Genomic DNA, 24,638 nt, shown 5'->3' with positions numbered 1-24,638 from the left:
TTTGTAGACGTGTAGCTTCGTAGTCAAGTACTCATGCAGACTTGTAGTCCTGTATCCTCGCAGTCACGTAAACTTGTGTTCTAGAAGCTTCGTAGCTCTGTAGCCTCGCAGTCTCGTAAACTTGAAGATTCGTAGTCACATAGTCTCGTAACCTCATGGCTCGTAGGCGCGTAGTCATGATGACTTGGGACCTCGTAGAATTGTAGCTACATAGCGAAGTAGCCTCGTACACTTGTAGCTACGTAAACAAGTAGTCATGTAATCTTATAACATAATGCTGCTGGAGTAGTTGGCGCTTTATACACTCGAAGGTAGTTGGTGGAGTCTTGTAGACTCGTAGAATTGAAGCTTTGTATCCAAGTGGTCTTGTAGCCATGTCGCCTTTCAGTCATTTGGAGCCGAGTAGACTTGTATCCTTGTAGCTTCATAGACATGTAGTTTCGTAGCCACGCGATCTTTTAGCCATGCAGTCTCGCAGCCATGTATAACTCGTAACCAGCTAGATCCTTTTAGACTCGTAGCCTTGTAGCTTCATAGTATCTCAGACTCGTAGCATTCTAGCCAAATATCATTGGCGCTGTTGAAACAAAAGGCTGTTGGAGCATTTGGAGCCTTTTGGAGCATTTGGAGCCTTTACGTAGCATTTGGAGCTGTTGGAGCAGTTGGATCTGTTGGAGCTAATAATTAGTAGTTTCACGTCTATGCAGGGCTAACTGTTTATAAGATTGCTGGCTTTTGCAAGTGATCCAGTAGTAGGATAGAAATTATGTAATAAATATTACGTTTGTAAAATAACTTGCGGTGTTTTATTTCTCGAACCTGACACTTTTCTGGTATTTAAATTAAATTTATTTTCAGCTTCGTCCATAGATCGAACCAAGTTTCGATTCAATATGTAAAGTAATGTGTGATTTTTTCGGTGAATTTTGGAATTTTTCCCGAACTAATAAGTCAATAAATACAAATATCTAAGATGACAGTCTTAATGGTTTAAAGGATGATGGTAGTAGGTGATTTTAAGTCTCTTTTAGGACTTTGATCATAATTTATTATACTTATTATTTTTTTGCATAAAATTAATTTTTTTGCATCATCCAAGGATCGAACCAAGAACAGGAATTGATATAATCAATCATTACTTTAATGAGTGAATTTTTTGATGAATTTTGGATTTTTTTTCCCGAATTTCTGGCTAAATAATTACACGATTCCAAGATGGTGCCCAAATTTCAATATGGCAGGCACCTCAGTAAAAATTAATGATTACTGCACTCTAGCGGGTAAAACTTAGACAAGTATGATGGTAATGTACTCTATAAGACAAGTACACACACAAGATTGTGTCCTCCAGCAGACGAAAACAAGATGGTGGTAATGACCTCTAGCAGGTGGTAGCTCCTGGCAACATGTACTGAACACAAAATGCCGGATCCATGATGGTTAACAAAGTAAAAGTCAAATTTCAAGGTCAAGGTCAAAGTTAAGGTTCAAGGTCAAATTTCATGGTTAAAGGTCAAATTTCAAGGTCAAGGTCAAAGTTCAAGGCCAAATTTCAAGTTCAAGGTCAAAGGTCAATGCCAACAGTTGAGGACAAAGGTATGGTGAACAGACAATTATACTAACATGGTATCAGCACACTCTCGCAGACGAAAACAAGATGGTGGTCTCCAGCAGATGAAGACAAGATGGCGGACATGATGTCATACCAGCTGACGATATATATGCCTTGATATTGGTGGCGGTAGGTCAGTCTGTAGGTGGCTTCTGTGGAGGAAGGATCTGTTGTTTTTTGGTCTTAGCAGTTTCGAACCAAGGACAGGAATCGAACTAATCAATCAGTATTCTAATAAGTAAATTTTTTGATGAAATTTTGATTTTTTCTCGAATCTCTAGCATTAAAATTAGGGATTTTCAAGATGGCGGCCGTAACGAAAAGTATAATGGTTTTTTAAGATTTTTACTATTGAATTTGATTGATTTTTAAATGATTTTTAAAAAATTTCCCGATTTTCTAACAAAAAAATTACGGATTTTCAAGATGGCGACCGTAACGATAATGGCAACAGTTACGTCTTAATACATAATGGTGGTTCTGTCTCTAACAGGTGGTGCTATTATTACTTCAAATTAAAAAAATTACAAGTCCGAATATGCATGTTATTTTTATATATACCTTATTTAATTCTCAGTCTGGTAAATGTCTCGATGGCCGTGCGGTTAAAGGCATATGTTTTCCAGCCTAGAGATCAGAGCTGCGATGGTTCGAATCACAGCGCTTCCAATGTATTTTGTATAAAAATTTTAATTTAATATGTCGATAAGGACCATGATAGCTATGGTAGGTAATGGAACATCGACCTTATGTGATGAATCAGAGCGATGCTGGCGCTCTCTAGGAACAAACAACAGAAACAAAGTCGACGGCATCCAAGATGGCGGCCTCCAGTGGAACAGAAAAAAATCAATATGGCGGTCAGACGAAAATGTTATCATGAGTGGGGCGCTCGATTTAAAGATGGCGGATCCAATATGGCCGCCGGGGTCAAGTTCAAAGGTCAAGGTCACACTCATCCAAGATGGCCGCCGTGTCGTCAGAGCAATTGGTCATTTACCCGGCATCACAGCCTGAAATCTGTGCCGGTAGCCCCCAAAACATACTAATGTCGACCACAAACTCAATGAACCTGGACACTGATTACATACCTGGCTACTGAATAGAAAGTCTTAACTACCAACTGGATATGTCTTGTCACCTACTGGATGTGCTTTTCTGGCCACTGAATATACGTGCCTGGCCACAGAATGGAGGTATCTAGCCAACAACTACTGGATGTGCCTGGCCACAGAATGGAGGTATCTAGCCAACAACTACTGGATGTGGCTGGCCACAGAATGGAGGTATCTAGACAACAACTACTGGATGTGGTTGGCCACTGGCTGGATGTGCCTGAACCACTAACTGATCGTGTTAGCCTGACCTCAATCTGGAAGTGCCTAACCAACTGGACGTGTCTAGCCAACACCCTGAATATGGCTGTATGCTATATACATGTCTGACCACTGAATATACATGTCTGGCCAACGACTGGACACGCCTTGCCACTTCATGGACGTGCCTGACCGTTAAATACGTCCTTGGCCACAAACTGGATGTGCCTAACCACCAACTGTATGAGCCTGGCCGCCTATTACGTGCCTGGCTGCTGAATAGACATGCCTGGTTAATCAACTGTTATACATAACTGACTCGAAAACACATGTCAATGCATACAAAGGACTCGCTTCGCTTTCTAAGAAGACTGCAGAAATCAAGAAAGGGTAGTAATTTACTTCTTTGTATTTGTAGAATTAATGTAATATATATATTTTTTTTTAATTTTTGTTGCTGTATTTCTCGAACCTGTAACCTTCATAATAATTTTAATTAAATTAGTATTCTTTTACCTGAAATTATATTGTTTTCCATCAATCAAGGACATAACCGAGGAAGGATATCATTTGAATCAATCATTATTTTAATAAGTGTTTTTTTTATAAATCTTGGAATATTTTCCGAGTTTATAGGTCAATAATTACGAATTTCTAAGATATCCAAATGTCAAAATGGCAGATACCGTGAGAGATAACTGTCTGTTAATAAATTATACTGCACACTAGTGGTTAATAAATTATACTGCACACTAGTGGCTAAGAATTAAACTAATATTATAGCAAAACACTCTAGCAGATGACATGTGTACTACGTGACACTATTGCTCCTAGTAACAAGTATTGAAAACATGATGGCGGCGATGTACTCTAGCAGGCGATGTGTGTTAACTAGCGATCCTGGTAGCGAGTACTGAAAACAAGATGGTGGATCCAAGATGGTCACCAGGTCAACGTTAAGGTCAAATATCAAGGTCAAGGTAAATGTCAAAGTTCAAGGTAAAAGCCAAGGTCCAAGTTCAAGCCAGAGTCAAAGTCAAGGTCTAATGTCAAGGTCATAGTAAATTTCAAGGCCAACAGTCAAATGTCTAGTGGACAAAAATTAAGCAAACATGGTGGTGGTAACACATTCTAGCAGACGAATCGCATCAATCATTATTTTAATAAGTGATTTTTTTGATGAATTTTGGAATCTTTTCCGAATTTCTAGGTTAATTGTTATAAATGTTCAAGATGGCAGTCATAGTGGTTAACTGTAGGCTGTTAGATAAGGAACTTATGGCAATGCACTCTAGCAGATGAAAATAAGTTGGAGGCCTCCAGCAGACAAAACAATATGGCGGACATGATGCCATACTAGCTGACGATATATATATATATACATATATATATACATATATATACACATATATATACATATATATACATATATATATATATATATATATATATACACACACACACACCTTGACATTAGTGGTGGGAGGTAAGTCTGCCGGTGGCTTCCATGGAGGAAGGATCTGTCGCCATTCTTTATTATTGCCCTCACCAGGTTCGAACCAAGGACACAAGTGAATTTTTAAATTATATATTATTGCAATTTCATTAATTAAATATTTTATAAATTTTAAATATTTTTTCCATTAAAATGTGATAATAATTACGTATATTCAAGATGGCAGGTGTAACAAAAAGTGCAACATTTCTAGAATCCAAGATGGCAACCATAATGATAATTTCTACATTCTAAATCAAATATGGCGGGCATAACGAAAAGTGCAACGATGATGTCATACACATCCAAGATGGCAGGCATAACGAAACGTGCAACATTTCCAGAATCCAAGATGGCGACTGTAATGATACTTGCAATGGCATTTTTACATATTTTATTTAAATTAAATTAATAATTTTTATATATTTTTAATTTTTCCCGATTTTCTACCATAAAATTGCTGATTTTCAAGATGGCTACCACAACGAAAATTGCAATGGTTACATCATAATTCAAAATGGCGGAAAGTTCGAGAAAAAATTGCGGATCCAAGATGGCGGATCCAAAATGGCCACCAGGGTCGTCATCCAAGATGGCCGCCGTGATGTTACAATCCAAGATGGCGGTCGGCTCCTCTGGCTCCTCCTGCAGAAGCCTGGGCTCGGACATACATTTGTACACTACTCACATGCACCAACTTATCTACGCGACGTATCGACTTGCCTAAGCAGTTATGTGAGGTCTGAGCTATTTTGCTCAGTCTTCCGTCTCAAGTGTTCCGTCTTTTCGCAGGTTTCCTGTCCACATGCTACGTCTTGCCTGCAACAACTTGAACTGCGCAGGTAAATCGTTGCCCAAAATGCTACGTGTGAACCGGCCTTTAGAGACGGATGAGATATGTAACGGTACGATGGAGCACACTTCTCCACTTGCGAAAAATATGGGGTTGACCCCCGGCGGAACCTCGATCCCAGATCGCCTTGGCGAGAAGCAAACAATCTGATCACTCGATAACGAGGCCCCGCAATCGCGAATACCCAGCTTATAATCCCGATCCAGCTATCACGATTCTGGTTTTAGACAGTTTCCTGGAATCATTCCATGCTGGGATGGTTTATTACTTGAAGTAATGGTCGATTTCGCTCCCAAATAGGGCTAGTTGTTTGTTTATTTGTAATTTTTATTGGTGGCGAAGTTAAAGATACTCCTTTTCTTACAATTAGCCATATTAAAATATTCTCTACAATAAACCACAACAAAAATATACTTGATAGTATTATCTATGATAGAAAACGAACTTGAATGCTAACTATATGTTCAAAAATAAAACCGACCCAATTTATATGTAACTCAAAGTGAAGCATAGGCGTATGCTTAGGAATGTAAATATTATTTGCCAATATAAAGGTCCCCACACACGATCAGTCTGTCAGTTCAGACTTATGATTTGGAATTGCAGTGTGTGTGCACGGACGGTGGACTGATCAGTCTGAACTGATGGCTTTCCATCAATTCGGACTGTGGGTTCAAGAACCCTCAGTCCGAATTGCCGTATGTAGGAACAGCATATCGTCAGTCCAAACTGTCTGTCCAAACAATCAGTCCATCAGCTGAGTGTCGTGGCAGACATCTTTGTTATACTCATTGGATGATTTGCTATTTTTTCACTTTTTTCTTATTAAAAGTGCAACTGGAACTAAAAAATCCATAGTTTCTTCCATATTCTATGATGAAACGATGCATCCAACAGCAACAGTAACAAGAAGACTGACCGTGTGTGAACAAAGCTTCAGTTCAGTCAAATCTGACAATTCAGACTGTTCGATCCGAACTGAGCACCTAGACTGAACGTGTGTGCAGAGGGCCTCAAATTAGTCCAAAAAATTTGGAGGTGGTATTTTGTCTCAATAAAACAGAATGTGAAAGTGAAATTCGTTATTAGTAATATAATTAATATTTCACTAATCTTGCAGTACTCCTAGTGTCTAATGCCCACGGGGACCCTGTGAAAGTTGTCTGGGGAGCCCGGCAACGCTACGGGCAGCGGTGTCCCACATGGGGAAGAAGACGAACCTCCCACCCTCCTCTCCCGACTTCCAACGAGAGGCGTGCTCTGGAAGAGTGAAACGTACTCGGGAAGCCGACAAAAGCTGTTTACCGTTGTTCCGTTACCTGCCCCACCAAGCACGAATGGTGAGGGGAGGAGAGGGGGGACTATACTAGGTCACGGTCCCCTCGAACGTCAGCGCGAGAGAAGAAACCCTAACTGTGACGCGCATTCCGGCCGCCTTCCAACGCCCCGAGTCGTCATTCGTCCGCAATTACCCTCCTTCGCCGGTAAAATTATTTCCCTGTAGCTAGCTTCGTCAGATAAAACCCTTGGCACTCCCAACTAACTTTCCCACACTCAATGGCTGGTATCAACAGTCAATATGCTTTACCTGACGTGAAGCTAGTAATTGTTCCCTATCATGAATCTCAGTTTATCCCTTGATCCTGATGGCAAGATCCTGTGGTACATGATGCTTGCTGTTTTAATGTTGTACGTCAAAAGATCCTGGCCAAACAGAAATTGGAAATTCACAATACAAACAAATTTTGTCACGTCTTGTGAAAATTCTTTCATGCATAATCAACTTACGGTCATAATTCATTGTTACACTGTAAGTTTTTGCAATGTCTAGGATCTTTCGATGTACTCTAAATTAAAACAGCAAGTATCATGTAACACAGGATCAATTTATACAGGAGGACCATCATCCCATTAGGATCAAGGGATAAACTTGGAAACGTGATTAGGAACTGTTGAGGGGCTGCAGCCCAATAGGATGCCATTGTTTCCTAGGACAACAGTATGATGCATGATTGCACAATGCAGTTTTTAAAATTTTTGCAAAGTTTATAAATGAGTGTTTAAGGCAGTATTACAAATGCTACTTTTAATATACAGAATTTATCACGTGACCCAATTTTATCAACAAAAAATATTTTTTAATTTACATTTTGTAAACTTGATGTTTACAAATTACATACAAAACACCTAACGTGGTTTAACATATTTTTAATGTAGCTATTTTTTTTATTTAATATTTTTGATCTATTGATTTTACATGGAGCTGGGTGCTCCAAGAGTTAATTTATATTTGTATGTATATATATATACACACACACACAATACTAGTATGAATACTATACAATACAAATTTTTTACATATTGTTTGTGTTTGTGATATTTTGTGGAAGAAAATTGTGAAGTTTTATGCCCACACATAATTTATGACTATCTCAAACTGACTGGTATTGTGATATGCTATTCTTAATTTTCTAGAGTTTCTTCTGTTATGTGTGTTAATATGTAAGTTTTTTACAATGGTTTTTCTCCTTGCATATGAATCTGAGTATTCTTTGACTATATTTGTTTATGACTGTTAGAATTTTAAGTTTTTTGAATATTTATTTACAGTGAGATGAAACTTTGTCATTATACAAAAAGCTCTCTTTTTTTTTTATTTGAGAATTGTTTTAACTCCCACTGTGTGTCATATGTCATTACTGAGTGAAAGTGAAACTAGTAAACAATTGTTATTGTTTCAAATTAGACTACTTCTGCCAGTCTTAATACATAACAGAATACACTAGGCCTATTTTAAAGTTGATATGATAAGAATATTTTAGCTTTCATTTATGCTCACACCCAATTTTATCCTTTCTTCTACTGTATTCTGTGTTTCTAAAATTTATACAGTTGGTTTTAGTGTATTTAGCACAAGTTTATGTGCTTCCAAACCAATAATTTAGATAGCCCAGGATTAAATATGCTTTAGGTACGAAATTGTCTGTCCTTTCACTAATATTGAAGTTTCATCAGAAAATAGCACTGTTCTGTATTGTGGAATGTTTAAAGACAGGTCATTTATATATACATATCTCTTGTAAACAACTTTCACACAATTTCACGGTATTTTTCATGTTCATAAGATGTTACACTATTATTAATGTGCCTAAGTACTTACAGGTTTGCTACACATTTGTGAATATGAAATTCCCTGACTTTTCCAGGTTTTCCAGTCCATATAGAAAATTTTTCAGACCATTACATATGATTATAGTCACACTTGGTAACTTATTTTAGAAAGTTTGTAAACAGCAATTTTTATCCAGCATATTTTTAACACGACCATATGATAATTGGTATAAGACATGTCCTTTCAGAAAGTTGATCTCTTAGTATTATTAATTTAAGTACACTTTTTAATGAATGGTTTAACTATGTGCAATTATGCTTCAAGTAGAACAAATTAATTAGGTATCAAAATGTATCAAAACATTAATTTTTTTATATTCATATGTGTTGGCTCGCAAATGAACTAACATACAATTATAAAAAGATTAAATTTAAAAAAAAATTTCAAAGAAGTAATGGTAAAGCTGTTATTTTGCAAATTTAAAACAGTGAAGATAACATGGTTAAAGATTATAATGTACAATATTTCCGACATAAGAAAATGCTGATTAGATTATTCACACGAACCCATAAAACAATAAAAATAAAAACTTGTGAATTTAGGCTTCTGTGAATACCTAGTTTTTTTTTTTCACTCTAATCAAATTTCGAATTAAATATCACAATATTAATAAATATAAAATGTTTTTCTAATCAAATTTTAATAGTCAGTATTTTTCACTCAGATTCTCCAAGAAAAATTGACCAAAAAAAAAGGTAAAATAAAAAGAGAGAAATATACATGGCGCTATTACAAAGATGTTTCAAAAAAAGGAAATTTAAAAAAAACCTGACAATAAAGTTTTTTTAAAACAGTAAATTTTAAGTTGGAAAGTTGTTTTGTTGATCTAGTCACATATATAAAATAGAATATTATTAATAATTTCAAATCACAATCATTTTTTTTAACTTAAAATAAATAAATTTCTCAATAAATAATCTAAGCCTCAAACATATTACATTTTTTTGTATGTGTCAGATAATGTCTGGTGTAGTTTTTTTAAACACAATCTTTTCTGTCATGTTTGCAACTTGACAAAATTAAAAATTAAAGGAGAAACAAATATGTTTTCTTAAACAACATAAAAAATCTATATTTGAACAGCATAGGGGAAAGTGTGTTGTTTCATAGTATGTGGGTGATTCTCTGTAAAACACATAAATGGCTGCCCAAACCACCTTTTCCAACAAGTATTGCTGTATCATAAATTAAAATATTTCAGAACACAAGAATAAGCATATTCCTTTTTATTGCAGTTGTAGTTACAACGTTAATATAGAATTTTGTACAGAATGTTTAAAAACACAGTTAATTAACTTACTTTCTTTCAAAATAAATAACACCTAAAATTGATTTATTTCATTTCATTCATTTGATCAGTTCTTGTCAGGGCTTTTTAAGTACAGTACCCTGCCAAAAATTCCAAACCAAAAATAAAATTTTCCAATGTGCCTTTTCATGTTGTCCTGCGTATACAGGAACGTAACTAGTCTAAAGTTTGTGTAAGTAGCGCTAGCGGCACTGTGCAGCATTTCATTTAGTGTCAGTGCATCGTTTGTGGCGGGAGCACATGTCAGGCTGCTATGACATACAGTCCAATGGTAATTATTTTATTTATAGTTTATTTGTGGAGTTGGATATATTCTATATAATTTTATAATGAAATATGTACATATTTATCGAGAACTCACAAAATTAAAACATTACAATAATTTGCTTGATATTTCACAATTTATTCAAAATACACGGTCCTCTGCTTTGTAATGTGGCAGAGGACTGTCTTTCATTCCAGGGGACTGTATAGATTTGACAACAGTCTCTTTTTTGAAGTTAGTTCAGTTATTGATACCATAATAGTCACAACAATTTGTTGCAGGCAAGCTAGCAAAGAGGAATTATTACAGAAAAAGAGAGATGCGGAATGTCTAAGGTACCTACGTAGAAAAAATGATCTTCAAAAGAGGGAAGAGGTCAGAGATAACTTGCCATAGATATGACTCCACGTGAGCACAGAGCTGCCCTCAAGAATTAGAAAAAACACTGTGCTATTTACTGGAACAAAAAAAGCAACTAAACAGTGTTACCAACAACTTGACACGTGAAAACACACCGTCCTCAGATTCTGAACGCCTCACACCAGCTTCAGGATGCATTACACCAGTTCCAATACAGCATCCTCCAGCTCCAAGTTCCACAGTCAGAGTGAAACTATGCAGTGAAGAAAGAAAGCAAAAAAGCAACGAGATAAAAAAACAAAGAGAAAAATTAAAGGATTGCAGAAAAAGCTTGAGAAGTACAGGAAAAGATTGGCTAGTTTTAAAGGCAAAACAAGAAAGAGTATTGAAGATACACCGAATACTAAAATGCAGATGATGTTAACTAAACCTGATAGTGGATAAAACGTGGTCAAGAAGGCATTATTTGGTGACGTTCTTAATAAACCACTCAAAGACAATTATTTGAGGCTAAAACGTATTGAAGATAAAAAAATATTTACAAAAGTGGTGTCTGGACACATCTAAAAGTATATGCACTGTATACCTGCTGTTATTATTTGAGGCACAAAGAAATCAGTCATAAAATTCTTTATGTTCCCCTAAATTATGACGAATGAGATTACCTAAATGTGTGGAACAGGTGGTTCACAAGTTTTATGAAGATGATAGTAACAGCCAAATGGGAGCAGGAAAAAAGGAATTCATTACCAAACACAAGATTAGAAAGCAAAAAGGTTATCTGCTTGATACAATGCACAATCTATACAAAATATTTTTGGCAAATAAATCAAAATTAGCTATCAAACTGACGTTGTTCGGGCCTGCGGCCCCCGAGCCCGATATGCCACCGCCCAAACACCACCATCTGTTCAAACCTCCCGCTTGTGCGTGCGTGTATGCGTGTGTGCGTGTGTTGCTAGCCCGGTAAGAGGGCACTTAGCTGCAGTGCGCCGCACCCCTATAAGTCTTAATAATTATTGTAATCCTTTTCTTTTCGCTCCAAAATAGTGTGTCACGACGGCTATGCATGTGAGTGTCTTTTATTTAACTAAATCAGGATGTTTTGTTATTTAATAAGTGCAAGCACGAACAAGGACGCTCCCTAGCGGGCGGCGGAGGAACTAGCACGTAACTGGATCTAAACTGTTTTCTATCACATAAGTAATTATTACAGAAGGTCTGGGTATGGATGTGATGTACTTATATTTGTAAAAGTATTTATGTTATTTTTCAATAATAACCCGGGGCACGCCATAGCCAAGTTGTTACGGTAATTATGTTCGGCGCGAAGGGCGCCATGTTGCCTTTCGCAAGCCCGGGTCTCTGCCCAGTCTCCTTCTACAGCCGGCCGAGAGCGGACGTCTCTGCAGACACCCCGAGGACATCACCGTTGTTTCACCGAGAAGTAGTTCTGTTAATTAATTTATTCAAATTGTTTTTCTTTTTATCCTCGGGGCCTCTCTCGGTCGGAGAGACTGCTTAATTAATAATTATTTACTCTCCGGAGTTTTCTATCATCTGTGTATTAAGTAACGGCTTGAGGCGACCACGTGCGTGGTTCGCCTCCTCACCTAATTCGATTCGTGCCTCGGGCGTTTTATAGCAGTATCAAGGGAGGATTGTGTAAGGGCGTGTAACGTGAGTAATAAAAACCAACTTAATTGAGTCACGTGTGTGTTCGGGGGGGGGGGGGGGGGGGGGGGGGGGGGGGGCACGTGGGTCCTTAACCTGGTCAGCGGCGTGTGGGACGCCCTGAGAGCCCACTGCGGTAATTATAAGCGTGCCCGACCCTGAGAGCGGGCTTAGTTAGGGACAGGCGTTACGTTAAAAGTCAGGAGGGATAATATCTCGCCGCACACGGGCCACGTAACGCCCTGATTTCGAGTTTTCCAGCCGGGTCCACGTGCCCACTCACGTGGTGGCGCCCATTAGTTTCCACCAATATTCCAACCTCAACACCGGTACGCCCTCAAAACATTCTATCATTCTGGATAGTCAAGCTTAATGGTCAAAATCGTGATACATGCCTATGCGTAGTCCACAGTAACCTGGACATGAAGTTTAGCACTTTGTACGAGGAAAAAATATAACCTTACAATAATCACCAAACATTACTAGAATACTTATGTTATGATCAATATAGCATAGAATGTTTATCGAGAAGTTGTATGGTGTGCACTAATAGGACTACTAGCTATAAAGAGTTTGATGACAGAAAAGTCATTGAAATACAAAATGTGAATTGCTGAGAGGCAAGAGATTCAAGATCTAAAAACCAAAAAGCCACGAATAGTGACAAAGTATTTGAAGAAATCTTTTGATGTTCATCCATATCAATAATACAATTTCATAAAGATTTGGAAAAATTTGTTGCCAATGAAAGGAACATTGTTCACCAGTTTATTGCCATGAAGTATTTAAAAATAAATATTCAAGCTAAGGATGTCCTTATTCATATGGATTTCAGAGAAAATTATTGCACAAAGTATGCAAAAAGATACAAACATTTCAGATAAGCTTAAATAGAGTGATTTATCAACTAGGATCAATATGATCGTATTCTACAGTCTGTAAGAACATAGCCCATTCACCTGCTGCCATTTGGGCACATCTACAATCAATTTTTAAAGCTCTTCCAAATGGCATTAGGCGTGTACACTTCTTGAGCGATAATGGCCCTGTTACGCAATACCATAACAAAACAATGGTTTTTATAATGGCAACTAAACTCTCTGAAGAAATTCCAGGTGTAGAGGCATTTACATGGAATTATGCACAGAGTGGGCATGGAAAGGGTGCACCAGACAGTGTCGGAGCAACATGCAAATGAATGACAGATTTTGTTGTAAACACTGATGGTGATATTAATGATATCGAACAATTCGTACAACCATCCAAGAATGATGCCCTACCATTAAATGCATCACAATTGACAGTCAAGTCATCCAGAAAATGATCTACAAAATTGAAGAGGAGGCGATGAAACAGAAGAGTTTCAAAGGTACTACACGCCCAAGCCAACTGTGGTCCCGGGAAAAATGTGAACTACCCAAGGTCAGACGGACCCCTCCCTTTGCCATCATCCCTTCCGCCACACTGTCCCCTCCCTTTCCCTAGTTCGCCTCAAGGGTCGAAGCGCGTCATGTCGCGGGTGGGACGGCTAGTAGAGTTGTTACCATAAGTCACGACACAGTGCGCGGATACGGGAGTATCGCTGTTCAAGTATTTCACGGATCCTTTGAGAGCAGAGCAAGGTTTCGAAGCGTGCGCGACTGTAATATAACGTGTATTGACAAATGGCATCGGGCAGTACAACAAAACACAAAACTATACATAGCCAGTGCAGGGAAATGATTAGCAATGTGATTGCATTTTGTGATCAGGAGAAGAAGGCATCAGGCAAACTTACCCATCCATTAGTAATGCAACAAAGCGTGCGGCCGCAGCGACAGGGAAATCAAAAGGAACAATATGCAAAATTAGAAAAGAAAGTAAAGAAGCCGCTATCAGTGGGGGAATTTTGCGCACACCAAGAAAGAAAAGAAAAGCAAGTAGTAACAAGATATTGGTTGATGAGTTTGACCTTGGGGTAATACAGCGCACCGTACAACAGTTTTATACTGTGAAAGAAGAGGTTCCAACACTTAAAAAGCTTCTTGTTACAAGAAGAAATAAATTTCCCTGGACGAAAAGAAACTTTGACAAAAATCCTGCATAAATTGGATTTCCGGTTCAAAAAATGCAAGAACAAAAGGAAAATATTAATGGAACGCAATGACATTGTTGCTTGTAGGGGCAAATATTTACGTCGAATGAAAGCAAATGAGCAGGCTGGTGAAAAGAAAAAAAACAGTTGTGTGCATTGACGAAACCTGGATTCACCCGACGTACACAGTAAGCAAGTGTTGGCAAGACAATGAAACACCCGGTGTTTTGAAGAATGACAGCTTGGTCAACGTTGGATAATCGTACATGCAGGTTGCGATCTAGGTTTCATTCCAGGTGCATATCTCATTTTCAAGTCCAAAGGTAAAAGTGGCGATTATCACGACGAGATGAACTTCGCAAACTTTTCCAGATGGGTGCAAGACAAGCTTATTCCAAATCTGCCTGCTAATTCGTTGGTTGTAATGGATAATGCCCCTTATCATTCCGTTCAATTAAATAAGCCACCAACAGCCGGTACAAGAAAACAAGATATCATCCAATGGTTACAGAACAACAACATTCCGCATGACAATGATATGACAAAATGTGAACTCCTCCAGCTCGTTCGTGGTCGACATCCACCTCCCAGGTTTCGCATAGATGAGATGTTAGAAGAACATGGGCATGAAGTAATAAGATTACCACCATACCACTGTGAGCTTAATGCTATTGAGTATGTATGGAACATTGTGAAATCAAGTGTTGCTGAAAAAAATGTCGCTCAATTATCACGTACCATTGAAAACATCACAACAGAAGCAATCAATAGCATCACCAAAGAAGAATGGCAAAATGCTATTTTACATGTAAAACATACAGAAGCAGAGTACTGGACAGGTGACTGTCTAATGGAGCACGAAATTGAGAAAATTGTTGTTAACTTTGGCGAGTCCAGCTCAAACAGTAAATGGGACTTTTCGGACAACAGCAGCACATATTCCAATAGTAACATATCAGGAATTAAAGAACTAAATGGCTGAGTGGGCGTTTGTTACGTGCACTATGCACAAAATTGTGTTGAAATGTTTCTTGCATTTTTTTCATTAATTAATCACACAAACAATATTTTCTTTGATTATAGGCAAATGTATACCGACATATATGTTAAATATGGTGCTGAGTAAAATAATTATTATAACAAAAATGGTACAATGTGATGCTGTGACACACTTTGGTACACACTGTGACATCTTCGTAGACACTGTGTTTCGCTGTTTCATACAACTGTACCTTCAGCTTATCACAACATTTCTTACTGCATGACTGCGCTTCATGGCCATCGTTTCATCATGCTTACATGTTGCGTACACTTATGAACGCATGTGTATACTCCTTGCTTCCACAGCTAACGGTATTCGCATACTGCCAACCCCTCCTCATTCCCCACCCCTCTCTCACTGCGACACTAGCTCTCCCGTAACTCCCCTCCTCGGGACCACAGTTGGCTTGGGCGTGTAGTACCTTGAATGTACATCAAGTCACAGATGTATTTTCAAACTCTATCCTCGGTCCAACTAGCTGTACAACTCTAACGATGAGAAGTCTCAGCTGCTTTTGTAACAGGAACACTTGTCAGCATTTCAAAATAGGCAATATTACCTATAACCCAAAACTCAGATGGAATGTGGATGAAGTGTTTACCGAATCGGAATCAGAAGACAATTATTTGTCTGAAGTTATGCCACACGCAAACTGAAACACTGAAAGAAAATTATGCTGAAGCTGGACCCAGTGGCCAACAGCAGTCTTATTATAACACCGGAGACTACATTCTGGTCAGATTCCCAGCAAAAAATGTACAGTATCAATATGCTGCTGTGATTAACAAAATTGATGAAGAAGAGAATGATTTGCAGGTTACGATTTTGAAGATTTGTTATTCTAAAGTACACACTTTTAGATTAGATGAAAGTGACATTTCAGATATGTCCTTTGACCAAATAATCCATGTTGAACAATCATGATATAATGCTTACAGGAAAAGAGAATATTTCATAAATTCCCAGTATTAGTAGACGTTTTTGAGCGTTAATTCTCTCGTTCTGAGAGAAATTTTTTCAATAAGTAATATTTTATTATGGTACCTAACAACTGCGATTTTACGTGCCTTATTTACATTTAAGATAAAAAGTGTTCTTATCTATGTTAAAGATCTCTATATTTGAAATTAGAATACCTATCTAGTAAGCTGTTACGAATAATTACTTACCAAAAAGGATTAAGCTAAGACTATAAAGTTAAAGACATTTATTTGAATGCCTCATTAGCTTTATGTACACTACTTAGAAGTTGAACTCAGGTTAAGTTTAAAATTTTAACTGTAAGCTAACTCATTTTCATTTTAAAAATCTAATATTTTGTTTAAGATATTTCAGAAGTGAGGATTTAATTTTTAGTTTATTTTTGCTCGAAACTGAAGTAGTATAATTATAAAAATGTTGATCCTATATGGCATATAACAGAAAATGATTATAATTATGTATTATGTGGTTTTGATGTATTTGCTAATATCTGGAAAAACAGCTAGGCTATAAATTCAAAGGGCTTCTTAATACTTATCATTAAACTGTTACTGTTCTGGTCCTTAGTAAGTTTTTTTTTAATAGAAAGAATATTAATATGACCGGACCAATATGTACAGACCGGAAACATTTTTACAGAGAATTGCCCATGTAGTAAATTACATAAATATTTTCGATTTCCCTGACGTTTCAATGACTTTTCCAGGTTACATGGAATTTACCAACTTTTCCAGGTTTTCCCTGACTGTAGTAACCCTGCACTAGTTAAAACGGTTCACTTCTTGAAATATCACACCGCCCTCCTTAGTATGATTAGAAAGCATGTCAGGAAATTGAAAAAAGCATTTTAAAAATTTTTTTTTGTAAAAGAAGCTCCCCTTCATAATTACCAACTACATTAAAAATACGATATTCCTAACCAACCTTTTAACACTATTTCACATAATTTTTAAAGTAGATAACCTAGCATAACCAACCATCCACACTATTTAACAGCAGTTCAAGTGTTGTTAACCGAACCTAACCAAATGTTAATATGGCTAACTATTTGAAATAACACTGACCTTATACACTATAATTATAAAAATTGGTTCAAATGCATTTTACGATACCGGATTCCAATTGGTTGAAAATAACGAAGGGAAAAATGATGTCATTTTAGTAGGCCAAAGAGGTTGGATTATAATATAGGAACAGAGTATGGAACTGAAGAAGTTGGTAGTACCGGTGTCTCACACTCTCTTCTTCACTGGTGCAACGTAAATGTCCCCTTAAAATAACTTTGGGAGACTGGTGGATCTATTAGTTCCAAATGCAAAAGAATAACAAATGCTTTTTTGTCTAAATATAAGTGCCACTATATTAATTTTACTAACAAAACATGAATTCAACAAACAGGTTAAAGAGTAACTTAATTTGCATAATATAGGTATATGGCCAAATATATTAAGATTATAACATTTAATGTATGGGCCGGCCCTAATTTGAATATTACTATTAGGTTTCATTTGGAATAGATAAACAGAAACAAAAACAATAAAAAGGTTAAAATAAACAATCCCAGAGTTTTAAATATTAGTGCTTAAAGTTATTAAAGTCATGTAAGGAAAAATGTTGGATGTTCCAGTCTCTTCAACGTAGTGATCTAATTGTCACACTGTAGACATCAGTAAGAATTTGGAAGTGTGGAGATTTGAAGTTAGCTGGCTAAAGGTGATGTGTTACATGTTACCAGGGCGGCTTAGCCATCCTGGATCCCCTGGGAAAGGAGCGAGGAGTCGGTAGTCATGTCCGCTCCAGGCTCTTAAACCCTGTCTGTGAATAAGCCCAAAACCAAAATGGTAAGAACTGGTTCATAGAGTCAGTAAGTTGGCAAATATGCCCACCAAAAACTGTGATGGTCAGGGAATAAAAAGTTGGCAAAATCTCACCAAACAGGGAGTGGCTCCTAGCGCTCAGTGAGGTAGCCCGCCAGGATGTGAGGCGAGGACCAGCGCCAAACACACGCAGATGCCGCAGACATTTCCATAAGTCAAAATAATGAGTAAATTTAGCAAATTATGACTATTTCTACTAGGCACACAGACTAATTTTTGGTTAAGAAAGAGATTTAAGGGACAACATCCCTTGCCTAGGCAACTACATTTTCGTACGACGACCGACTCGAGTATTGCTGTGTGCTCGCCGATGATTCGAGGTGGTCAGTCTGCTAGTGCGCGGAGTCCCCGCAGGGCGGCAATGACTCGTAATCAAAACAAGTGATTGCTTTCGAAGCCTTTCAGCTTCCGGACCGAAAGTTTCCAAAGATTTCTGGGGGGGGGGGGGGGGGGGATCAGAAAAAATACTGACTTCGATATCTCAACGTTGGTGTTAGTGGCCGATCGCAGTGCGACCTACTAAGGAATGTCCGAACCAAGAAAGAATCGACTCGCGCATCTTTCACATGAGGCGACTTCGAAAGAATGGAGTTTATGGAAGGGACTAGTGCAGCGCTCTGGTGGCTTGGAAATGAATTACGGGGCACTGCTTGTGGCGTCAGGAGCCAGGGGTCGGGCGTATAGCGGGCGTTCAAACACCCAGGGTAAATAACTTTCAAATCCACCACGAGAGGGCAGAGGCGGTACTTTTGAAGACAGATCGCTGTCCTTGGCTTCAGCCGGGGAAAGTGGCCGGTCCGTGAACTGGGTAGGGTTCCCATGAAAGGCTGGAGAAGGAGGGGGAGGTGGAAACTGCACGTCGGTGGGAAATTAGGTTCTGCAGAGGCCAAATGCGTGCAAAGACGTTGAGTAAAACGAGTGCTTCTCGGTGCTTGCCTTAGGAGAGCTCCGAGAAAAACAAGGCTCTGGGGGAACACAAAGATAAGCCGTCTTGATCACAGCTCAGAGGAGAATTACAGACGACGGGCGTGCATTGCAGCAGGGAAAAGGCGAAACACTGGCTGACTTGCAAAAGACTCTGCAAAATCAGATCTAGGGTTGGAAATTGATTAGGGAGACTGGCCTGACAAAGATTAAATGGGAGTGTACAGAGAACGGAAAAGTTTAAGTTTTAGCCGCAAAATTACTGGTAAATTTTATGTTTCAAAATTCAAATTAAAAATTGTGCCAAAAAATGCTAAATGGCGGCACACCGGAGATAAGTGTTTTGATGTTTGTGTGTTCATTTGTTTGTGATTTGGAGCGGATGAGGTACGAAGAGTGATGATGTATTGAGTAAATAAATAAGTAAGTCTACGCAATAGGTATTAAGAATGTTATTATAATTATAGTGAATGTGTGCAAATAAATTTACTTGTATCTAGTGAAGAGCAAATTGTAGTTTATTTGTAACAGATTGTTATAAAGGTGCAGTGGAGAGAAATAATGTGAGGTTTCAGAGTGTATTAGTAAATGAACGAACGACGGTTAGAGTTTCGCGAGATAAGAAAATTAAATAGAGAAACAGCAATTGGATTAGGAGTGAAAAATGCAACTGCAAGAGAAAAATTGATAGTATAGAAACACTGCAGTAAAAACAAGAAAGGTAGGTAAAGTTGAATGGATGTGAAGTTTTTGTGATTTGTAGTTGTTTTACGTGTATATCGTGTTTTGTGTTAGGTGACAGTTGCGTATTTAATTTACGTGAAATATTGGTTTAGGTAATAATAAAGTAGATTTAATTACAAACTAGGTTATTTAGGGATACTGATATTTAATGTGGTGAAAGAGAGACATTGTCTAATATAATTTTCACGGTATTGTGAAGCAGACTATAGTCCCACCCAGTGTAGTATAATTTGTGATACTGGTAAATAAATTATGGAAAGTAATATTATTAGAAGCAAAAACTTTACGGTATGAAGTAGACTGGAGTGTAATTTGTGATACCAGTATTTCATTAATTAGAAATAAGATGTTTTGAGTTAATATTTCATAGCTATCGTGAAGTAAAATAGTCCCACATGGTATAGTCTAATATGTGATACTGGTAATTAAATTGCTGAAAGTATCCATTAAAAAAAAATTTCCAGTTATAAAGAAGTAGAATGTAGTCTCACCTCATCTATTGTATGTGCTAAAACAGGGAGGAATTATTTGAAAGTAAGAGTTTTATGGGAAAAAGAATCATGGTATTGTTAAGTAGACTACAGTCCCAACTGGTAAAGTGTATTTTGCCATACCAATAATTAATATATTGAAAGTAAGAATTTATGGGATATATATTTGCGGTACTGTGAAGACTAAAATCCTGACCGGTCTATTGTATTTTGCGATACCGGTAAATTATTTATTAAAAGTAATAAATACTAAAAAAAAAACTATTTCATGAAGTAGGCTACAGTCCCACCCAGTCTAGTGTATTTTGTGATATCAGTGATTAATGCAAAGAAAGTTAAGATTTTTAAAGAAAATATTTTATCAGTATCATGAATTATACTAGAGTATTTTGCAATACCAGTTTCAATTCTTAATAATTCATGTCTCCTGCATTTTTCAGAATCATGAAGCTCTCTAAAAAATAGGGCACGTTATTATAATTCATGATACCAATGTAATTTATATCATGTACAGAAATTGTCTCTTTGATAATGAAATTTTGGTATCGCAAAATAGACTAGAGAGAGAAGGGGATTATAGTATAGTATACGAGGGTCAATTATATTATTCAGTATCGGATTCTTATTGGTTGAGAATCACAGAGGGGAAATGAATGATGTCAAGGAATTAAACGTTAGAATGAAAGAAAATATAGTATGTAGTATTGGCAACAGCGAAAAAAATATATATAGCACAGTGGAAAATAAAGAAGAATGATAAGTGTGAGTTCTGGAGCGATAGTAGCTGTCAATTATACGAGGAGTGAATTAATAAGTAGAATTGAATTTCATTATAAATTGAATAAATAAGTACACAAGCATTAAGTAGGTAATGAGAAATTTATTGGATATGTGGGGTAATGAGTGTAGTAGTCACAAAAGAAGAGGAAAATCATGTTTATTTATATTTAAATAATACAACGGTACAGTGTACAGAGAGAATGTGTGGTTGTGATTATAGTAGTGACCAGGGAAGTGACGGTTCATGTTTCGTGATAACAAATCAATTAAAAGAAGGAATGGCAAATTGATTTAAATTTATAATCTACAAGAGAAATGGTGACAAAACGATTAGTGCCATAATGCTGAGAAAGGTAAAAGTTTTTTTATGGCTTCTAAATGTTTGTGATTTGTAGCTTTATGTGAATTTTATTTGATGTGTTAAGTAGGTGGGAGAAGTGTTATATTTCATTTGTTTTGGTTAGGTGAATCATAAAAGTTATTAGGTAATGTAAAAATGGCTTGTTTTTCTATAGATAAGTAGTGCAATAATTAAAGTGATAATCACAAAACGAAATATTTTATGAGCATACGTCAGCCCGTAAAAAATTGAGTATTTCATTTTAGTAAATTATAGGTGGAGGACATTGTGAAGGAGACTAAAATTCTAAAAGGTCTAGTTTGTTTTGTGATAATGGTATTTCATTTGTATAAAAAAGAATTTTCATTATTGAAAATTTATATCATCATGAAATGGAAAATAGGCCCACCCGGTCTAGTCTATTTTGCGATAACGGGATTTAAAGAAATACCATAATGAAAATTTTAGATAATATTTTGATCTGTACGATGAAGTGAAATACAGTCCCACCCAGTCTATTATATTTTGCAATACGGTATTTAACTTTTTTGAAGTGAGACGTTTCGAAATAAAATTTTCTTGGTTTAGTGAAGTGGAATACAGTCCTACCGGATATATTCTATTTTGCGATACAGATACTAAATTTTCTGAACGTGAGACGTTTTAAAATAATATTTTATCAGTATCATAAAGTGGAATACAGTCCTACCCAATCTATTTTATTTTGTGATACTGATATTAAATTTTTTTAAAGTGAAACTTTTGAAACAATAATTTATCAGTATCGTTAAGTAGAATATAATCCCACCTGGTCTTTTCTATTTTGCGATACTGTGGTATCGCAAAATAGACAAGAGCCCGAGGGGGAAGGGGGACCCGGGGGGGGGGGGGGGGGGGGGGGGGGGGGAGAATTATAGTCTTGTGTACGATACCAAAAAAACATAATAGTGAAAAAAATTAAATATGTGAAAAAAAGTGTTTTTACTGTTCCACCCCAAACCCCCCTCCCCAACAAATTCACGCCTTGTACCGAAAGACAGCAGGGGTGGTAATGACGTACGGGATGCTATCTTGGTGACGTAATTAATGTTATGGTAGCACCAACTAGAATAGTCTCGTTTACAATACCAATAAAACATAATAGTAAAAAAAATGCAATAGGTACGTGAGAAATAGTATGTTTATAGTTCCCCGCCTAAAAGCCCCATATTCCCACGCTTGTCCCGTACATAGGGGTGGTGATGACGTAAGCGATGCCATACTGGTGACATCATTAGTATTGTTATGGAATCGGAAAATGCACTAGTCCCAAAAAAATATAAATATATATATTATTTTTTACGGATGCGCTCCTCTCGTAAACAACTGGAAAATAACCACATTAAAAATCCAAGTACATGAGAAAATAATACAATCATGTATGAAAAAAATATTTTGTTGGCTATTTAGTCTTCCATCCAATAAGTCAATCCATTTAACAATTACTTTAGGATGTAATATGAGTATGCAACTGCAAAAAATGTGTTTTCTTTAGAATTACGCAGTTTTGAAAGCAAAGTGATAAAACACAACCTTAAATGAGTGATTAAGCAAAATCTTAGTTACTTCCACGTCCTATATAGTGTTTACAGTTAGTAAACGTGTTGGCATAGTTATTTATGACACAGTATCGTCGTCACTTAAGACTACACGAATGATGGCAGAGAACGAAAACGAACAACTCAAATTCACTGATACTGACCACTCGTTTCTCTGACATGTCCCACGTGCGCTTGGTAAATAATTCGGTATTACAGTGCTAAAAATATAGTGAGAAAAAAATTGAACTACTAACACTGTTTTTTTTTTTTAAATCACAATAAATCTGAAAGTAGTATTGCAGTAAGCCAACAATCAAATAATACAATGTTTAAACACGGTTAGAAAAGGAGGGGGGGGGGGGGATTTACTAATGTCAACAAAATATTCATATTCAAATGACAAAAGCTGATAGCTGTTTTAGTTTAATTTATGTAACTCACCTATCACAGAGGTTATCATTCGTTCTTCAAATCCTGTATATTGACTTCAAAAATAACGCATCCGTCCTGATAACCTCACAAACGTCAAACCAACCTATATTGCTACTCAGATTGTGCTTTCTAGAGTCTCAACCCTTGTCCATAGACTTTGCGCATTAAAAAAAGTAAATTTAATAATAAATGCCAAAACAATACGAAAAAAAAAACAGGTCTACAACATTGCAAAATTAAATTTCAAAAAATATTCATATTTAAATGACTAAAGCTGATAGCTGTTTTAGTTTAATATAAATAACTCACTTATCACAGATGTTATTATTCGTTCTTCAAATTCTGTATATTGACTTTACAAATAATGCATCCGTCACAAACCTCATACGAACTTAAATTTCTTTTTTTTTGTGCGGTTGAGTAAGGGGGTTGGTTTGGGAGAGGAGGGGGGGGCTCAAATAGAATGCCAAAAGCCAAGATTTGAAAAATAGAAGGTAAAGCATAAATATCCATAGAAATTATGGTGGGGAATTGGTTATGGACAGAGATAAGTAAATGGACCAGATGGAACATAACCGATACTTCTTGAAGCTGGAATTCACTAAGCAATATGGCGTCTATGTAGCTGAGAAATTGTTTACATGAACAGCTGTTTTAAACAACAAACAGACACACACGTGTTGTTTTACTTCTAAAACCATTAATATCATTAAAATAATGATTTTGGACGGGTTATTAGGTTAGTATAGCTACATTAGAAAAATTGGGAGATTGTGTGAATGGTTTGTTAGGTCGGGATAGCTACATATTAAATTAGAAATTCCTAAACAACCATTAAAATGATTTGACAGTATTTTTAATGTAGCTATAATAACCTAACTACCCATCAGCAGTGTTTTAAAGTATCTATAATGTAGTCAATTGACCTATTTAAATATAAGTTGTCCAAAACATGCATACACGCAGCCACCATTTTTAATTAATGAATATGTAATCACCTATTGGCTCATGTTCACATGACAAAATTCTCCAATTACAAGAAAAAACATTTGATACTCGCAAACAAGAAATGGCTACCTACCTACAGCTAAAAGAATATACAGAAACGTTGTGATTTAAGCATCGTAATAATATTAATGTAAAAACAAGCTGCAAATCAAGTAATTTGTTGTTACACTAAATTAAAAAACATTACTAGCATAATTGAAAACTATGCAGGATAACACTTACCTAACTACACAGAAAAGCAATAAATAAAACAATGAATCCATCCAACATGCGTAACGCTGCTCTTTCAATACCGTCTGATTACATTTT

General features: G+C 36.7%; 1 protein-coding gene across 7 annotated transcripts in view; it reads right to left on the bottom strand.

The window, feature by feature from the left end:
- Nucleotides 1-23,713, bottom strand: part of LOC134529317 (sphingomyelin phosphodiesterase) — a 192,436-nt gene extending 168,723 nt beyond the window's left edge. For 6 of the 7 annotated variants that reach the window (XM_063363256.1, XM_063363259.1, XM_063363254.1 and 3 more), the window contains exon 1: nt 23,331-23,499. The gene's annotated coding sequence lies outside the window, so the exon portion shown is untranslated. Of the gene's footprint in view, nt 1-23,330; nt 23,500-23,630 lie in introns of those variants that run through there. The other variant, XM_063363255.1, reaches the window with a different exon arrangement.
- Between the last annotated feature and the right edge of the window lie 925 nt (nt 23,714-24,638).

Source organism: Bacillus rossius, chromosome 2, assembly GCF_032445375.1.
Source record: "Bacillus rossius redtenbacheri isolate Brsri chromosome 2, Brsri_v3, whole genome shotgun sequence".
Lineage (NCBI taxonomy): Eukaryota > Metazoa > Arthropoda > Insecta > Phasmatodea > Bacillidae > Bacillus > Bacillus rossius.
Note: the sequence above shows the minus strand (reverse complement) of the source record. Positions and strands in the feature narration are given on the sequence as shown.